This window comes from Ricinus communis, chromosome 5 (assembly GCF_019578655.1).
Source record: "Ricinus communis isolate WT05 ecotype wild-type chromosome 5, ASM1957865v1, whole genome shotgun sequence".
In the NCBI taxonomy this organism is placed as follows: Eukaryota; Viridiplantae; Streptophyta; class Magnoliopsida; order Malpighiales; family Euphorbiaceae; genus Ricinus; species Ricinus communis.
The window spans coordinates 5402229-5422474 of NC_063260.1; the positions used below are offsets into that span (position 1 = coordinate 5402229).

General features: G+C 28.7%; 1 non-coding gene across 1 annotated transcript; it reads right to left on the bottom strand.

The window, feature by feature from the left end:
- Positions 1 to 8439: 8439 nt before the first annotated feature.
- On the bottom strand, positions 8440 to 8547 carry LOC112536087. Its single transcript, XR_003080152.1, has one exon. It is a non-coding gene; the product is annotated as a small nucleolar RNA R71 (small nucleolar RNA).
- Between the last annotated feature and the right edge of the window lie 11699 nt (positions 8548 to 20246).

Here is a 20246-nt window from a genome sequence, read left to right on the forward strand (position 1 = left end):
TACAATTACTTTTATAGGCAAAATGCCACCATCAATTGACATCTACTAAAGCCCATCTCCATCACTCTTTTCTTATGCCTTATTTGTAGGACATTTCCTTTTCAGGTTTCACCCTGGCCACAAAAAACCTGCAGATTTTTTTTTTCTCTTTCTCTTTTTTTTTTTTTTAATTTCTATAAAGTAAATTTAAAAAGAAAAAGAGAAAAGAAAAATCCCTTTTTCTTTTTTCTTTTCTCTCTTTGCAGATGGGATGCAAAATCTTGCTTTGGGTTGGGCAGGACATTTGTTTTTCTGACCCCTACATGCTTTCATATCATAGCTTGTAGAATGATTGTTATTTCACTATAATTTATATCAATAATCATGTTTGTTATTTGAATAACATTTGCTGGATTTTTTTGGGTTTTATCTGTAATTCAACCCTCTATATTATTGTATTATATATATGAAATCTATAAAAACATGCACAAATTAATTTGATTTAGTTAAGTTTTCTACTTTAAAATCCCAATCATATTAGATAAAGCCAATTTAGTTTTAATTGATAAACTAGATGGGCGCCCGTCTTATGGGCATATTAAAATAATATATTAATAATTTTAATAATATATTATACATAGATATTATAAAATATAATAGAATAATAAATAATTATATAATATAAATAATTAGTTATTGAATGTTACTATAATTAGTGTTTTATTGGTCATTGAGATTTTCAATACTTGATAAATCGTATTTGAATAATATTTTCTTAATTAAAATACCTGAAAGAATCAAAATAAAGTTAAAATTTACAATTTATATAATTAAAAGTGAAGAAAGAAATTAATATAGACGAAGTGATAAAAGTTTTAATTTAATAAAAACAATATATATTTGAAGAACACACTGAATTAAAAAATAATAGAAAGAGTGTCATGTAAGGAAAAAAATGCTAGAATATGTGATAATAATGTTTTTAAAAAAATATATCAAATAGATAAAAATAGTTTTTGAAAATGGAAATACATCTAGAAAAAAAAAACTCCTATAACACCTTTTTTTAATAGAAATAGACTATTATTTAAATTAAACTGACATTGCATAAAAAAAAAATAAAAGATGATAAATATAAATTTATCAGTACATGTAAAAATATCTATAATGACAAATATAATAATGAAGAAGTTGACTTGAAGAAGGTGGTAGTAACTTATAAAATAAAATAGATGACAAGAAAAAAAAAACTAAAATAAAGAGATTATTTTCTCTTCTTTTTTTTTGGAAGTAGGAGAATACAAATTAAAAAGAAAGAGAAATAATTATATGTAAAAGAAAAGGACAATGAAATTAGAAAGTTTAGATGGAATAGCAATTAAAGAAAAAAAATAAAAATTTAAATAAATCTCTTAAATATTTCATTTAAAAAAAAAAAGAAAAAACCTAACAAAAAAAAAATCTACAAAAATAATACATCTAAATGAAGAGCCATATAAAAAGAACAAACATGTTTTAAATATTACTTTATTCATATACTATTCGATTGTAATAGAAAAAAAATAGGAACTTGGAAAACATAAAATAGGAAAAAAAAGTCTTAGGGTTTGTTTGGTTGTGGGGAACTTAAGTTGTTTTCTAGAAACTTCTTTTAAGAAAATAGAAAATAAAGTTTTATATTTAGTTAACTTTTTGAAATTGATAAATAAAAAAGTATTTTCTAAATATTATATATGAGTGTAGAAATTTTATTTTGATGTTTTCTATTTAGAGAAAATAAAGTCATATACTATTATTTTTTATTATCTATATCCAAACTAACACTCACTAGTCGTCTATTCATATGATATGTTTTACAACCGTTATTATTATTTTAATTATAAAATTAAGTTTATAGATATAAATTCATTAATATAATTTATAATAATTTTAAAAATAATAGTAAACTAACTATTTTTAAATATTTTAATTTTTATATTTTATTTATATTATTATATTAATAAAATATTTATTTATTAATATTATCTTTAAATTAATATTATTAATAAAATATTTATTTATTAACTCTAATATTAAAGTTAAATTATTAGTGAATATAATATTTAAAAATATTATTTTTTATAATTAGAATTATTATCTAATTAGAAAATTAATTTGTTAGTTAATATAATATTAAAATATAATTAATATGCTATTTTTAAAATAATCATTATCTAATTAGAAATCTAATATCTAATAATTTATTAGTAATTTATTATTTCTTAAAATTAGAATGAGTGTTTAATTAGGAATGTAACTTATTAATTAATAAAATAATAAAAAATCTGTAAAATTATAAATAGATTGAATCCTATGTGTCAAAAATAGTACACATATCAAAATAAAAATCCTACATGTTAAAAATTAAGCACACGTGTCAAAACAAATTTAGGTTTCAGAAATTCAAAAATATATATATATATATATATATATATATATATATATATATATATAGATTTTTTCTTTTCAATGACTCTTAATTTAATTTTAATTTTTCTATTTTTCAAATTAGAAATAGGAATATATATATATATATAGATTTTTTTCTTTTCAATGACTCTTAATTTAATTTTAATTTTTCTATTTTTCAAATTAGAAATAGGAAATTAGAAAAACTTGAAAATAAAGAAGAAAATAGAAAATTAAAAACAAAAAGAACTTTCCACAACTAAACAACTCCTTAGTTTCCAACCGGATCTTAATTACATATTGGTTTCCATAGGAAGTGCTTTCCCTAGATCCAACTGAAAAGTATTAACTGAAATTTGAAAATTAAAATCAATTTGAATGAGGAGCTCCAAATCAAATCAAATTTTCCCACGGTGTTTTGACATGTGAAGACCTCACTTTAAAATAGTGCATAAGCGTCCTCCTAGCAACTATATTGACATTCACAGAAACCTCTTCCTATAGTGATCCTCATTATACAAACTTCCTTCCATAATGATTTCAGAAACTTCTTGCCAGACTTTTTCTAATTATACTTTCTAAAATTAAGGACTTTCCTTTTATAGTAATGTAGCTTCCTTCTGCCATAATACTTTTTCTAAAATTAACGAACTTCCCTTTATAGTAATACAGTACTTCTGCTGCAATAGTATTTTTTTTTTATATTTAAACTAAGGACTTTTCCTTATAGTAATGCAAACACTTCTCTTTAGTAATATTCTTCAGTATCTATAATCAAGGATTTTGCATTTAATTTGCGCTACAATTGAATTAGCTTTCTGCCATAGATTTCTTGAAAATTGCCTTTTAAAGGATGAAATTAAATGATTTTTCACACTCGGAAGTAATTTGATGATTTTCCTTTTTAGGGACTAAACTGATAATATTCTATTTCAGAGACTATACTATCAACTTTTATACCAAGAACCAAATTGGTAATTCTCTTAACAAGAATAAACTAGTAACTTTTCCTACTAAAGGCAATACTAGTAATTTTTCATTCTAATATGCAAAACCAATCGGTTTTCCTTCCTATTTTCACTTTCATTAAAACTAAAGTTCTCTTTTGTCTTCTCATTTTCTTTATTTCTTTCTTACTCATTTTTAGTGGGTTTAAATGGCCAATTCTTCATCAAGAAGCAAAAATCGTACCTCAATTGCATTGGTTGGAGTTTTCACTTGCTTATTCGCTCTAAATGACTTGAGTTTAGTCAAATGGATTATATACCAGTTTTGTTCAAATTGACACGCACAAAGCTTATTCTGCCTTTAATGCGGTATTTTTCTTCATTATCCATCATTGCCCATGTATAATATACTTGATTTTACTAAAACTTGAAAAAATTGTTTAAAATGGATCAACTTATTTGAGATAAGATGAGGAACAACTGCTCAGCTTTACGTAATGCCAAGCAATATTGTGTGCTAGCCTCATAACTCTGCAGGTAAATGCCTCACGAAATTACAAGTGCAAAGCCACATGGATTTGCTATCAAAGCTAAAAGGCTTTGCATGACTACTATGGCTTACACTTTTGGCATTCACCCAAAGTCAATTCCATAATTTGACTTCATTTTGTTCATCCATATAAAAGAATGTAGTCACTATTTGACTATTTAAAAACTTTTCTAGTGCTTGGGAGTGGTTTAATGAGTTTCTGTCGGTAGTGAGAATTAAGGTTGGGGATACTAAATTCAAGCAGTTGGTGGCTACTTTTCCTTTTACTGCTTGGAAGATTGATCATATATTTATATACGCTTTGATTGAGCGATTAAATGGACACCACTCATACTTTTCATATTTCTATAGGAGAAGTTTTATCCTTGGTATACTTTGTTGCTATACAAGACTTGAGTTTTCTAGCACTCCAGTCCCTTTGGATGATGCAATACATGATCAAAGTTCCACCATTAGGGACGAGTATATCACTGAATTATTAGGTATGCTATTAGCTCGTAGGAGCACCCGATGTCTCTCTTATGGATCCATCTTGGTCTTTTATAAAAGACTTATACCGTGGTTGACTAGAAAGGTGGACCGAATGGCCTAGACCTTTCTTTTCTATCTACCGGGACCACCCTAATTAACGATCTTGTCAGTTCTTTAGATATGCATTCTCTTGCCTAACTCAGGGATCTTAATTAAATTTTCTCATACAACTTAGGATGCAAATTGCACTTGCTTTCTTATACTAGTAACTTGACATTATTGGCCATAGAGGTAAGTGGGTTTGCAGATTCTGACATGTTGTTCATATATATTTCTCCATCCTTGTTAAGGAGTAGGACTTTGTGAATATAAAGTCTCCCAATCTTATTACGACGAGTCTTCTTGGTTATACAATAGAACCCTAGGTCGGGTATGATTTTTTAACTTAAGTCCGATTATGACCTGGTCTTCAAAACTTCTTGTTATAATTGGATCTAGACTTAATCAACCCCGTGTTTCATTTTTTCTTGAGATTTATCACGAATTGTCAAATGCAAGTTTAGCCTTAGAGATAGGTCTACTTTTCAATATCCAACCTATTAGCATGGACAAGTTCTTTCCTTTTCTGAGTCGGTGGGGTTTCTATGCATACCTTGCCTCTTAACTTGTCGCATGGCCATTTATGTAGGAATTGCATTAACAATCTTACCTGGGACAAGGTAAAAAAAAGGAAATTTGTTAATTCATATTCATGATTTCAATTTAGAGACTTGCTTAATTGAGTACATTTTTTGCAAAGTCCCCAAGTTACTTGGAGATAGAAGATGTCAGTTATCTGCATTAGAGTATGAAGAGAAAAGAGTTTTACTCCGAGGTCCGATATGTAGGATGTAGTACTTAAGGGAGCCCCATATATGGCTGGGATAGGGGTCTTAGACATTATCATGTACCTCTATTAGTACCTACCTTGATATTTTGAACCACCAATCTTTCTTATGAGGAGCTTGATACCAGCCTTGAGAGCCTTGAGGTTGATGAGTTTACCATCAAGATTAAGATCAACGAGTATCTCACTTTATCAAGCGAGTTGCTAAGAGTTGTGCCTTTAGGGAGGCTCTTATCTCTTAGATATTCATTCACATTAATATCTCATCTAATTTATTTTATTGTCTTATTAACTATTTCCTCTATGATTAAGTTAGCAGACCTTATGCACCTTGATTAAGTTAGCAGACCTTGTGCACCTCCTGTTAGAAGATCTGAGTCGGTTGATACACGATCTACTCGACGTGCTAGGGCTGCGCCTAGATTGAATTCTTCTACTATTGCTCTTGTAGAGCCTACACCATCCACTGCCTTGACTTTGATTCTTGGTAGCACACCCTTCCTTCTAGATTCCACTTTACATTATTAGATCTCGATAGGCACGGTCGGGTAGTGATTAAATATGTATATCTTTGTATTAAAATCTAGTACTCGCTGATTGCACACATGTAAGTACCCTTTTTTTCTTTTACTTCAAGTTTATTATTTTCCTGAAATCGATTAGTAATATTTATGCAAAAATATTACAGGTTCAAAGAGATCAATTTGAACATGTTTTTAGACTTCCAAATATTTTAAAGATGCACTTTCTTCACTTTAGTGAAGAATTTAATATATGTTTGATTAAAGACACATAAGATGTATGGAATAGTATGTAAATGCAAATGCATATCTAATATCATCATTTAATTTGGACAAAGGCATTCATATCTTCAACACAAGAGGATTGACACTCTGACATTTTAACTGTCTACTCTCCAAGCTCAAAGCCTAAAACATAATGACTTTGACGAGCAAAATGAGAGACGATGATACCGACGTTGATGCTTACCATGGGTCTAGTATCCATGGAGATGGCAAGGAGGGACCTCAGGATAATTAAGATACTTTTTCCATTTGTACTCCAAACTCATGTATTGTTTGCAGATGTTATTAGTGCAGAAAATTACTTCTTTTATCTTTACTTATCTATTTAATTTCAAGCTCGCTTCAATATTAACCAAGTACTTGTTAAAGACAATTATTTCTTATAAAGCTAATTTAAGAATATATATAAGTGATAAATCTGAATTATAAGTATAATTCTTTAGGGATTTTGTGCATTTTCAAATCATATACTTATAATTTTATGGAGATTTTATTTGATTTTGATATTACATTGTAATTTGTTTGTCTCAATTGTATTAATGAAATTTCTACAAAGAACTCAAGAAATTGGGAATATGATCGACCCTTGGTTTGATTTAGAGAGAATACATGTGAAGAAATGGGAATTTGCAAGTTAAACCGGCTTATGACCGATTTGGGAAAGCAGAACCAGTTCAAGGACTGGTTAAGGAAAAGGGAGCTGTGAGCTATTATGATGAACCGGTTATTTAACGAGTTCTAAAAGAGAAAAGAGCCAGGACAGATTGATAGAACCGGTCTACAACAGAAGGGAAGAATAGTGAACCGGGTCTACAACTGCTTCATTAGGAAAAAGCCATTAGAACTCGGTGAAGAACAGGTTGAGAACGAAAAAACACTTAATATTTGTTTAATTACATGTTTAAAGGGCTTTTGAGGGTTTTTAAAAGTGAATCCTAGTTTTAGACTATAAACACATCTTATTTAGAGAGACAGGAAAATGAAAAAAGAAACACTTTGTTTTCACCGGAGAACAAGATTTGCGAAAAGATTCAAGAAGCTTTTAAAAACTTCAAGATTCAAAATAATATTTAATATATCTCTTCTGAAATTATATTTTCTTTAACTTTTGTTTGTCTTTATTTTTTTTATGAATATGAACAACTAATTGTCATTCTAGAAAGAAGGATTAGTCAATTGGATTTTTGATTATGTAATTAATATAGAGTTTGCTTAATTCTTGATTTATTCTTCTTGAGATTACTGTGAATGCTTTGATTGGCCACCATAGTATTTTTGTATTGGGATTTGTATGATGAACTGAAAGGAGAAATACAAATCTAGATCTAGAAGAATAAACACAATAAATTAGATATGAAAATATATCTCGTTGTTGTGATGCAAGAATTGTTGCTTAATGGGTTTGTCTAGGTAATTATCCTTAAGAATAAAAAATTACTTGATTAGATACAGGTAAATTACTTGAAAGAGAATTGACGTATTTTTGAAATAATTGCATTCAAGAATAAACTCTAGAGTTGATATCTATTATTAATCCCATTAGATGAAATCCAGATCTCTTGTATTCTAAAATCTTATCAGTATATTCATTTTAATTATTTTGTATTTTTTTTATCTTTAATTATAAATCAATGACTTTATTGCACATTTCTTAGACCTAAACATTAGTTTTATCCTCATGGGATCGACCTTAATTGATAACCTTATACTATAGTTGCCCTGTGCACTTGGAATTGAAGATTTAATTAATCAAGTTTGTGGCACCATTGTCAGGAAAAACGATTGATATTTTGTTTATGATTGTTTTCTTATTTTGTTATTTACTTGGGTACTGCTCTTGCAAGATGTTTATGCACTTGAGAGGTCCAAGAGTGCAGAACGAGCGACAGTCATCCCATTCGATCCTTAGGTCGAAAATACTTGCAAAGTTAATAGGAAAAGCAGGAAGGAACATATGGCGAATGATAGGAACATAGTCGTGGCAGTTGAAGAGAACATTCCTAAGCTTAGGGATCTCTAAAGGCCCAAGATCAATACGAACCTATCATGCATTTTATTATCTGCAAATGCTAGGAACTATGAGCTGAAGACCATCCACTTGACAATGTTATCACACTTTGAGAGAATGGGTACTGAAGACCCATTATCGTTCATGAAGGAGTTTTATAGTATAGTGCAAACATTCCCTCTAAAGAATCTGAATGAAGGAGAACTTAAGAAGAAATGTTTTCCTTATTGTATGAAAAACTCTGCTAGAACATGGTAGTTAAACTTGCCTGAAGGATCACTGATTATTTGGGATGAGGTGTATGATGCTTTTATGTTAAAGTATTATTCACCTTAAAACAAGTTAGATTATAAGTCAAGGATTTGTAATTTTACTCGAAAAGAAGGAGAATCTTTTTATGATGTTTGGGAAAGATTTAAGGTCTATTTGATTTAATAGCCGCATCATAATTTTCCTCTCTCTTGGTACAATTTCATTATGATGAACTTACTGCGAATTGTTAAACTATGGTTAATACAGCTTATGGTAGATATTATGGATATAAAAACTGCTGAAAAAGTGTAATAAATCTGTGAGAGTTTAGCAATGAATTCTCAGCAGAAGGCCATTAGTGGTAGGAAGAGAATTTATGAGATCAATGCTTAGAGTGAAATGGCTATGCAAGTAGCAGATCTTACTAAGCAGATGAAGTTGTTATTAAAGAACGATTCTTCTAATAGAGAAGCTCGTGCATACTATGGAATGTATAGACATCTGTCCAATGCATGTATGAATATGGATATGCTAGAAACAGTTCAAGAAGAAGTTAACTACATTAGAGCTTACAAGCAACCTAGGAATGATCCTTTTTCAAACACCTACAATCCTGGATGGAGGAATCATCCTAACTTTTTTTAGAGAGACCAAGGAGTTGTAAAGCCAATAAAACCACCTAGGTTCCAACAGTAGAAACAACAATTTTAGACTAGTCATCAACAATTGTCTCAGGAAAAGAAGCCATCTTTATAGGATATGCTGATGCAGTATATGGCTTCTCAGGATTCCACTTGGGAGAAATTAGATGCAAAGATAAACCAAGTGGTTCAGACCAATTAAATAGCGATTCATAATCTTGGGGCAATTAGCTAAAAAGGTTGCTGAAAGAGAGTAAGGGAAACTGCCAAGTAACACTAAAATAAATCCTAAAGAAGGAGTTATGGTTGTCACCTTGGTGAAGAAGAAGCTAGAGAAGGAGGTGGTTGCTGAAGAAAAGTCAAGCAAGAATGTAGAGAAAGAAGTTAGGCAAGAAAGGAACATTGAAAAGGAAGCGGAATCTAAGTACGGTCCTTATTTGGTCAAGCCTTATGTGCAACCAATTTCATACTCATAAATGCTAAGAAAGAAGAATAATGAGAAGAACTTCTAGAGATTTCTTAACATCTTAAAGAAAATCCAAATCAATATTCCGTTTATGGAAGTCCTTGCTCAGATGCTATCATATGCAAAGTTTTTAAAGGAGATTGTGTCCAACAAGAGCAAGTTGGAGGAATATGCTATAGTTTTATTGATTAAGGAATGTAGTGCCATTCTGCAAAAGAAGTTACCTCTTAAACTAAAGGATCCAGGGAGTTTTTCGTTTCCTTGTTCTATAGGTGATATTGGTATTAGGAATTGTTTGTGTGATTTAGGCACTAGTATTAGTGATTCCTTTAACTCTTGTAAAAAAACTTGGTATTACTGAAATCAAACCTACCACTGTTTCACTTCAACTAGCTGATAGATCTGTCAAATACCCAATACGAATAATTGAAGATTTATTAGTTAAAGTGGAGAAGGTTTATTTACCTGCTAATTTTCTTGTTATGGATATAGAAGAGGACATGTATATATCTATCATCATGGGTAGACCCTTTTTAGCTATAAGAGGAGTCTTGATAGATGTACCAAAGGGCATGTAGACATTTAGGGTAAGCAATAAAAAAGAAGATTTTGACATAGTAAAAGTGTTGAAGAAACTCTATGTGAATGATGCCTCTTTTAGTATAGATGTTATTGATCCTCTTATGGAGGAAGTTTTCTACAAGGAATCATATAAGGAACCATTGGAAGCATGTCTAGCATTATGCTTAAATGAAAAATATGTAGATAGTGAAGTTTTGAAGTGTGCTTTAAGATTAGAGGGGGAAGGTGCTTGATCTAATAAAACTAGTTCTAAGTTCGAAGAACTTGGTCAAGGGAAACCAAAACTAGACCTTTCAATGATAACACCACCTCAACCCGAATTAAAACAATTTCCATCTCATTTGAAATATGTATTTTTGGGTTCTAATAATTCTTATCCTGTTATTATATTTGCTAACTTATCTGATGCAGAGGAAGATAAATTAATGAGAGTATTGAAGAGACGCATGACTGTGATAACATGGTCCATTTTAGATATTAAAGAGATTGACCTATTAATCTGCAAGCATAAGATTTTGATGGAAGAAGACTATCAGCCCACTGTTCAAAACCAGAGGCGTCTGAACCTCAATATGAAGGAAGTTGTGCGAAATAAGGTTCTTAAGTTGCTTGATGCATGCATTATCTATTCCATTTCTGATAGTACTTGGGTAAGTCCTGTTTAGGTGGTACCTAAAAAAGAAGACAAAACTGTAGTTAAGAACGAAAACAATGAACTCATCCTAACTAGAATAGTTATAAAATGGAGAGTATGCATTGATTATTGGAAGCTAAATGCAACAACACGTAAGGATCACTTTCCCTTACCACTTATTGGCCAAAGATTGAGTGTTTAGTAGGTTATGCATACTATTATTTTCTTGATGGTTATTTAGGTTATAACCAGATTGCTATTGATCTTGAGTATCAGGAAAAGCCCACTTTCACTTGTTCCTACGGTACTTTTGCATATCCTAGGATGCCATTTGGCCTATGTAATGCTCCAATTACTTTTCAGTGTTGTATAATGTCAATCTTTTCTGATATGGTAGAAGACATTGTAGTAAATTTTACGGATGAACTTTCTATCTTTGGATCTTCTTTTGATGCATGTTTAACTAATCCAGATAAAGTTTTGCAGAGATGTGAAGTAACCAATCTAGTGTTTAACTGGGAGAAGTGTCATTTTATGGTACAAGAAAGGATTGTGTTAGGAAACAAGATTTCTAAAAAAAGAATCGATGTTGATAAAGTAAAAATTGAAATGATTGAAAAATTACCCCCTCTTAATTGTGTGAAAGCTATTAGGAGTTTTCTTGGACATGCAGGATTATATAGGAGATTTATAAAAGATTTTTTGAAAATATCAAAATATTTATGTACTTTACTTGTGAAAGACACCTTTCATTTTTTATAAAGCTTGCCTTGAAGCTTTTGAGAAGTTTAAGAAAGCTTTAATTTCTGCACCTATAATAACTGCGCCTGATTGGAATTTACCCTTTGAACTTATGTGTGATACAAGTGATTTTGCATTAGTAGGCTGTCTTAGGGCAAAGGAAGGATAAGAGATTGCATGTGATTTATTAAGCGAGCAAAGTTTTGAACGATGCTTAAGTAAACTGCATTACTACTAAAAAAGAGTTATTAGCTGTTGTTTATGCTTTTGACAAATTTCACTCTTATCTTGTAGGTTCCAAGACAGTATTCTATACAGACCATTCAACAATTATCTTCTTACTAAGAAGGATGCTAAACCACGAACAATACCTTGGGTTATTTTATTGCAGGAATTCGATTTTGAGATTTGTGATAAGAAAGGATGTGAAAAATCTGTGGTAGAGCACTTGTCAAGAATAATAATTTACAACAATGATGACAATTAGAAAATCATTGAGGATGAGTTTCCGGATGAGAAATTATGAGCAGTAAAAGATATCTCTACACCATGGTTTACTGACATTGTTAACTATTTAGTGTCTAATATTTTTCCGCAAGATCTGAAATATCATCAAAAAAAGAAATTCCTAGCTGAAGTAAAATTTTATATGTGGGATGAACCATTGTTGTTTAGGAGATGTGCATATGAGATAGTTTGAAGATGTATTCTAGAAGAGAAAATAGTACAAGTTGATAAGTAGATATAAACTTATAACCTTTAGAAAACTAATCAAGGTATCAAATTAAGTTGTCATAAGGTCCATATAACACTTATGGCTTCGCCAACTGCCATTTATAGAACCTCCTAGGACGGGGCTAGAAAAGGATGTTTGGAGATGCCAATTTGTTCTATTTTTTATTTTTTATATTAAATTTAGAAGATTTTGAGAATTGTGAATTTAAAACTTAATTAGATTATAGAAGGGCCAAAGTGAAATCTTTATTATTAAAGGGCAAAGAATACTTTGATATAGATAATGTATGACAACTAATTTACAAAAATGAAAGGGGAAGGCCACATATTATGTGGAATTAGACAACGAATAATGTTAGAATATTTTTATATTAGTTAAACGGGTTGAAAAAATTTAGTGGCTATTTAATTCTAATTTTTTTTTTAATAATATGTAAAGCTTAGAGACCACCAATTATGCACAATGTGCATTGAAAAAGATTTACTGATTTTATTAAAATTAAAATTTAGTGACTGTTTATTTATAAATTAAAATAATAATAATTTTTCTTACAAAATATAAAACTTAGTAATTATCTATTCAGTTATTTTTTATATATGCTGGGAAATTTTATTATTATATTATAATTAAAATTTAATTACGAATCAGAAATATAAAATCTTTTTATTATAAAACTGTATTAAGTGATCCTACGAATATACTACAACCACGTATACAAACCATCAACAACAAAAGAATAAACACATACTATCTCCTGGGAGAAAAGGAAAAGCACAGACTAACTTGATATTATGATTAGTAGTTCTATTATTTACCTGCACTCATATAAGAGACAATTAGACCCACAAAAGCAAACTTTGTTTTTATGGAAAAAGAACTTGGCTTTGAGTTACAAATGGATTGAATGAAAAGGCTAATCATCCCTATTTTCTGATATTAGAAAACTAAAAGCAAACTGCCTTTGATTATTAACAAAAAGTTTATTCTTTCCAAACTACCTTCTACTATGAGTGGAATCACATTTAAAGATTCTTTTTTGACCATTGCAGCCGAATCCAAAGCTCAAAAATGAAATAACTAACAGAACAAAGATCTATAAAGTTTGATCCTACTTTAGCATGGGAGATTATTTATTTATATATATATTGTTTGCAGAAATAATGACATAAAATTTACCTTCTTTTTGGGTTAGTTCCAATTATTCCATAGGGTTAATTGAAATTAAAAAGCCATAGGTTTTGTAATAGTAGCAATTCTAGTAAGTGAGAAGATTCAGATCAAGCTACATAAATTTATGCTAATTTAGCCCTTGATATAATCACATTGCATCTTGATTTAAGTTGGATATAAAACTTTTGATTATGATTTTACTTGAAATTATATTTCTCTAAAATATTCTGGCCCAAATTAAAAAATTTAAAAAGAATTTAAAAAAATATTTCAGTGAATTTCGATCAATAATTATGATTTTTTCTAAATTGCTGGAAGCTAATTATCTATTTATTAGATGCAAACATATATTCCATGAATTTAGTTAATAAAATTTATATAATTAAATAAAATAGATATGATTTATAGGACTTGTAACCCTAATTTTGACCCATCAAATCAGGAAGGCAGAACTTAAAATAAATAAAATTTATAAATAAAACATCACTTAGTCACTTCACTTGTGCTATTAAATTTACCAGACAAGGAAAGAAAAGGTCCAAAAGGGTAAAACCAAATTATCTTTTTGATCAGTGTTTATACTTTAAATTAAAGACATCTTTCTATAAAAGAAAAATAAAAAGGGTAAAAACAAAAAATTAAAAATTAAAAAAGAAAAGTTTAAGACAGCAAGTAAAATACATAAGCTACTTTTTCATGGAATGCAATGATTTAGCTTCACATGGCACTACTTTTTGGCTTCACTAATTTCAAGAAAAAAAATAATATGTCAATTTCTTTTTTCTTTTTCATTTGTTTCTATCATACATAGAGAGGCTCTTTGAGGAACTCTGAGTCACAAATAATTGGTTCATTTTGCAGCTTTAAAATTAATGGAAACTAGAAAAAGAAAACAAATATTAATTGTTAACTCCTTGGCTCTCACCTCTTTCAAGGGCTTTTTATTTTTCTAATTTTTCATTTATTTTTTATTTTTTTGGGTGCTTTTCCATTTATAGTACATGATAAAAGTATGTAATGTCATGAAGGTCTACAAAAGCAGATGTGTAATAGGGTTTGGTACCTTTGCTTATAGTGAATAGTAAAACTGTTGGTGCATTCCATGGCATAGAAAAAGGAGGAGATTTCTTTTTCCAGTACAATCTTTATTATTATTTTTTTTATCTTGCAATTTTATATTTTCATAATGATTTTTTCTTTTTCATCTTTTGAGAAATTAAGTTTAGATGAATATAATTATTTTATTGTGTAATTTGATGATTCATTATTTTTAATGATTATTTTTAATGACGTATTAATACTTTAATTATTGAATGAGTTCAATTAAAAAAAATATATATTAATAAATATATATTTTATACTATTAATAAACGTTTATTATAATTAATGTATTTGTGGCTGGCACATGCAAATGCAAATTGAACGTCTTCCCAATATGTCGCATTAATATTATAAATTAAACCTGACACTAATCCGTACTTATTAGAGTAATTATTTTGGTCTAGCTACATGGTTTTAGCTTAGCCCGCAATCTTAATTAATTAATTATTCATAGCAATATTATTATTATTATTATTATAGTACCTAAAACGTGCTTCTTTCACATGTGGGCTATATGTATTTCTTATAGACTAGCTATTTGGATAGAATTTACTAAATGTTTGCAGGAAATCTACGTGGCATCCAAGTCATAAATTCAATTTTTGTTTCTTCAAGAGAGGAATGTAAATAATAATTTCATTTGTTTTCTAATTTTCTTTAACATCTGCCATGTCTTAATTTTTTTATTTTTAAAAGAATTATTATATATGGAAGGACACAAGTCTTTTTCCTGTAACTTTATTTTGATGTGGTTTCAGGATAAATGGTAACTTTATGCAGACTTAATGTCGCCTTTAAATCTTTATTTAACTATTTGGGTTCAATAAAACATTTATCCCTTTCCCAACTTTTTGGTGCCCTTTTCACCATTGATTATGACAAAATTAAACTGGGCTTCTTGTTTCTTGAAAGGGAAAACATTTAAAAGACTAATTGTGGTAAAAACAGAGAGAGAGAGAGAGAGAGAGAGAGAGAGAGAGAGGTTCAGATACAGTTTAATTTAGCCGTTTTTTTGACAAATAGCTAAGAATGACCATGTGCAATGTTTTGTATTGCTTTGAAAGAAGAAACCCTAAACAATTTCTTAAAAAGAAATAAGTTTAAAGAGGAAGAAAGGTTTGTTATGTTAGGTTATATTCTTATATAGGAAAAAACAAGTAGCCCATGGCTCCAAGCTGCACATCCACGGAGATTTGAGAAGTGTTAGTTAATTTACTTCACTTTTTTCCCCTTTTACTTATAGTAGATAACAAAAGAAAAGAAGAATAGAACATGTTAAATAATTGAATAACCCTTTCTTTTTAATCATCCTATTTTGATGGAATTTAAACTTTTTGATTTCCCCCATATAAAATCCAAGGCAACACTCTAAAATGGTGGGATTCAAATTTTCCTTCTTTCTTTTTTTAATCTGCGAGTTATACGGACAGTATAAATACTTATTCTATAAAATATTTTTTATTATATAATGTTTGATGACTCTTTCACTGGATTTTTTGATTAATTTTGTAAAAATAAAATATTAGAGTAATATTAGATCGGTATTCCAATATTTACTCAGACGATCAAGTAAAATAGTTATTTGCTTTGGTGATATTAAATGAGTTTAATTTATAGCTAAAATGCTTAATTAATTAATTCTTACTTTTGATCTCTTATATATATCTCGATATCCTGTCTCTATTCATATTTGAACTTCTCTAGACTTAGATGGATGTATCTTTTTATACTATTATACTAAACTCACAAGTAAACAGGAGTGAATTCTAATTGGATTCTTCTTTTAGATATAACTTGGTCATCAATGTTAATTAGGCCACTATCTAAGCTAAATTTTTTTCTCCATAATATCAATTTAGGTCATTTCCTATTGATGTATGATTTGTGATTTTTATCAACAGTTCTTTAAGTTGAATGCTTTTAAACTGGATGGAGATTTCCATCAATGGTAATTATTCTATAGTTGGTCCTACTTTACCAAGTTACAAGGATCTGGTTTCAATATCGAAGGCCGACTTTTAAATATTTATGAACAACCCATAGTATGCTAATTGGTCAAATCTCTTCCAATTGATCCGAAATTATGCTATAGTCTCAAGTTAAGCGACTCATCAAACATTATTAATCATGTTTAACAGAAATTGTACCACTAATTGCTGCCCTTCTTCCTTTTATCTAATACAAATAAATAATTAAGATGAAAATTTATGAGAGATAAATAATTACTTTCATTATGTACTTCATATAACATTGGCAGTGCTAATTGGGTATCTCTTTCCTTCTATTTACTCTTTTTTTTTTTTTCTTTTTCTGAACAGCTTTTGTTTACTGTTATACTCATAGAATAGTAGTAATCATAGGAAGCAATAGTGAAATAACACATGAAATCTCTTTGACATGTTATGGACATTATGTGACTTTGTTCTTTGCTTCTTTTTTTCATAGTCATACAATTTCCATATTCACTCTTGCTTCCTATGATTACTATTATTGCCTTAAGAGGATTATCCTCAAACCCAACATCATTTTGGTGTAAAACCTTATCTTGTTTTATTATTTAGGTCAATTACACTGCACAAGTCTTTCTCTTCAACAAATTAGTCAATAATTACATGGAAAATTTCTTAATGCCAAAAAAGTACAAATCTTGTCCCATGGTCCCAGGCTTAATTATCAACCAGTCTTATTCATTATTAGAATTCAAGATTTCAGACAACATTAATTATTTATTTCTTTAAAAAGTGTAACTGTCCATGGAAAAAGAAAATAAAAAAGAATTGCAACTACATGCATGTGCCATGAGAAATTTATGCCTAGGAACAGCTTATTTAATTTACCATGAGAATTGCAGAGTTTTTAATGCTAATTTACCTGTAATATGATATGAAATTGAAGTCAATTTAATTCTTTTTTTTTTAATTATAATTCTTACTTATATGAGATGTGTATATCTTCAAAAATAAAAAAATAATACATATATTTTGACATTAAATAATTAACACATACATAATTATTTAAAATTAATAAATATATATTAATTATTTATTAATTTAGTATATAAATGATGACATACATTTAAATTAGATAATTTTTTTTTTTTTTAGTATAGGGATGAATTGAATAATAAATCCATTTTTTAGACTTTTGATTGAAGAAATCAATTCGAAACAAGAAATACATTCGCTTATAGTGTAGTGACTCTACTCTTAGGATTGAAGTTCTTCCGATCAATAAATTACATCAAATTCACTTATATATTAATATAGGAAACTAATTTTTGTGGTTCAATTTTTCTGTCTTTCTTGTCTTCAATATCTTCCTCTCTGCTGCTCAATGATTTGAAAAATTTGGAGCATGAAATCTAATGAAAGAATAAAGTAAAAAGAAAAGAAAAAAAGTATGGTCCTACAAGGGTGTCAGGGTAGCAGAAGAAAGCTGACTTTCTTGGGTTGGAGCAGGCAGCTTGCTAACTTTGGAAGAAGTTACAGAAATTTTATACACCCATGACAAATCATGAACTGTGATTTTCATTCAGTTCCTAAGAAGAAGAAAAAAAGAAAAGAAAAGGAAACCTCTAGAGAACATGTTGACAATAGAAGCAAATCCCTGGTCTCTCTCTACTTGGGCTGTCTATGGACCTTAAAACAAGGGTTGCTGTCTTTGCATAGCCTATCTCCAACAATTTTTGGGGGCATATTTGTCCTCCAGTGTCAATTATATGTTTTCTTTTTCTTTTGCTTGCAGACCAATAACCCTACTTCATCTTCTCATTCATGCATTTTCTTTCCCTTATAAAGGCTCTTTCTCAGATATGTTCCCTTTCATTGAATAAAATGCACCATCTCAAAGTCTGGAGATCACATGTATACATGATAGTGATTTCTTCTATCCAGGTTCCTAAATAATTAAGCCTAGCTACTTCCAATTTTCTCACTTTATCGACTATTTCTTATCGGATATTATTGTATATATCAAAATCAATAAATGATTGTGGCAATATTATTTATTAATTTTATATAATTCAGTATGTGTCAATAATTTAACATCAAAAAATATAAAAATATGATCATATATACGTATCTCTCTTATATTTGTTACGGTGTATACACCTGGTATAAATAAAAAAATTTATATATACAACAAAGCATTCAAGCAGTTTTGACTTTTTTTCCAGTAATTAATTACTAATACAAAATTTATTTATTTTTTAGAGAAACTAGTTCCCTCCTACACAAAAGCTAATTCAAAGCTAAAATTAAACCATAAATTCCACAAGTTTAGATTACATATGTACTTACAATTTTCATTTTCATGTTGATAGAGAAACTCTTGTAGGAATTAGAGGTTTACTCTATGTCGGGGGAGGCTATGGAGTTTTTGACAAAGTATATGTGAACATGAATGGCCTATCAAAGCTTTATCTAAAGTAGAATCAATCTATTTGTTTGTTTTACAAGTGAGAAAGTACGAAATTACATAAGTAATTCTCTTTTTAATCAATCAATTTATATTTTATATATTTTTGGCAGTCTTTTGCTCTATATATAAATACCTTATTCTAAACCAAACCTAAAAACAAATACAATGTGATGCAGAAAACGTAGCCCATAATACTATATATAACTACTAAAAGGAACCTTTCTTTAATTAAAAAAATTGTAGTTAGTATATAGTAATAACAGAAAATGTAATAAAGCTAAATATTTGCAAAAATGCCTACTTAGTAACATAGTTGAATCTCCATCTATGGATTTACATCTACCATTTCTGTTAATTATTATTACTTAAAACTACTAAATGATCGTCGAATCAAGTTGAACTGATAATAGATTAAACTATTAATTTTCTTTTTAAAATAAAATTTAATTCAAATTAAGATTAAAACACAAGTTGATTTGAGCTGATATGAATTAGTTCGATTTTGTTCTCCAATTTAGAACTTTTAATTATATTATTCAAATTTTTATTTCAATAGAAGATTATATATTACATACGTGAGAAAATATTTATTTTTTTAAATATATTAAATTAAGTAAAATTTTCTTTAAAATATTAAATTTCATAATTTATTGTAAATATTTTATTAATAAGTACAAAACTTCAATTAAATCTTATTCAATTTCACAATATCTTATCATTTAAAATCAAACCGAATCGAATTTAGTTCAATCTGCTATTTTTATTAGAGCGAACTGAAAATAAAAAATAACCGAAAAGAACTAAACTAATCGGTTCAGTTTCTCTGTTTTTATTAAGCTTCCATAACCTTCTATCTGTACTATTTCTTTTTTATTTATTAGCTAATAACATATAAAACTATATGAATATGTGTTATATTCTTACGATGACACATAAGGAAAAACTCATATTTTAGTGGTGTTCCGATCCCTTGTAGGGTGGTGATGGATTGCAAAACCTTCCTGCAATGATAGAAATGGGAGGTGGCAAGGGAAAATGGGGAGGGAGCTCAAGTTGTTTCTTTTGTCTATGATTCTTTGTTTGCATGCTAGACTACAGTCTTAGACAAGTAAGACATTTGGGGCTACAAAACCACAATTTAGTAACCTATTTCTTTTAAGATTTTAAGACTTTTTATATGATCTATGTAATTCTTTTGGGTATATGTAATTTTGTTTAGTTGATGAGATTTAAATGAATTGATAATTTTATTATTAGACTTAGTTTTGAGTTATAAATGACGGAAAAGATTATAATTTAAAATTTTATCTAAATTGAGATATGTACTTATTGTCAGATTAAATTTATAAGTTTTACTGTTCTACTAAATTAAAATAAAGAATATATGTTTGATTATTTTAATTTTTTAA